Below are 1,378 nucleotides of genomic sequence, written 5' to 3' on the forward strand. Positions count from 1 at the left end.
GAGGTCGCGGCGAAGCTCAGGACTAAGGCCCTTACGGAACCTTGCTTGCTTCTTCGCACCAGTAGAAACTTCCTCGATTGCATATCATGCGAGATTACCAAACTCCCTGCTGTAAGCATCCACAGAAAGTCGGCCTTGGGTGAAATTGCAGAATTCCTCACGTTTACGGTCCATGAGACCCTCCGGAATGTGATGTTCACGGAAAGCCTCGCTGAATTCAGCCCAAGTAGTGACATGGCCCGCTGGGCGCATAGCTCCATAATTCTCCCACCATAGACTGGCGGGGCCTTCAAGATGATATGCAGCAAAGGTGACCTTGTCAGCCTCCGCTACCAGCGCGGAACGCAGTTTGTGAGCGATACTGCGAAGCCAGTCATCAGCGTCGAGAGGCTCGACGGAGTGGTGGAACGTGGGTGGATGTAATTTGATAAAATCACTGAGTGACACCAAATTAGTCCTCTGATGGTGTGCTGTGTTCTGTTCAATACGCTCCAACAAACGGTTGGTCTCCCGCTTGTTTCTCTCAGCTTCCATCATAACCTCGGCTAGTGAAGGAGGATGAGGCAGATTTGCATCCCTGACTTCACTGCCTTCGGCCTGCTCTTGAGGAGCAGGGTTAGTGCGCGTGTTGACCATCCTAGGTAAACAAGACAATGATTTAGTCAGGATGATAAAATTCCGACATAGGATACATAATGTAAGGAATAATTCGGAATGCAAGATGATCATCCGTATGACATGGTAGATACAGAAACTGCTTCTTTTATTCCATCGTCATACACACCATACAGGGTTTAGTACAAGACCAAACAAAGTACTAATACGGTGAAAAGAGGATTACATCTCATCGGAGGCATCCCAAGCTCCTATACATTATTTTTCTACACCTCCGGAAGAGTACAAACTAGGTCATATCCCACGAGTCACGCGGGACGATAGAAGACACAGCTAGTGCGAACTAGTGATACTACCACTAACTCAGACTGATCCATAGTAGTCCTCGTAGAAGTCACCTCCATAGCCTGGAAGCTCAACATGATCATCCGGAAACAGACGGTCTCGCGGAGCTTGTGGACCATAGGGGCTAGGATGAGGCCTTGGACCAACAGACGGTGGCCTGCGGGGACCGCGAGGTGGGGTGATGCCTCCTACATCACGCCAAACCATCATGTCCGGCAGAGCAGATCTCACAGGATAGAGATCGCGCATATCTGAATATCCAGCTTGCACCGCCGGTGCAAACCGAGTCAAAGTGGCCCAGTGATCAGCACGGGTATTGAAGAGCTCTAACCTCAAGGCCCGATTTTCACGGTCCTTATCCTCGAGCATCTCAGCAGTGGTGCGAGTCCGTGAATCCTCCTGAGTGGGGTCAGCATAA

This window comes from Triticum aestivum, chromosome 1A (genome assembly GCF_018294505.1).
Source record: "Triticum aestivum cultivar Chinese Spring chromosome 1A, IWGSC CS RefSeq v2.1, whole genome shotgun sequence".
In the NCBI taxonomy this organism is placed as follows: Eukaryota; Viridiplantae; Streptophyta; class Magnoliopsida; order Poales; family Poaceae; genus Triticum; species Triticum aestivum.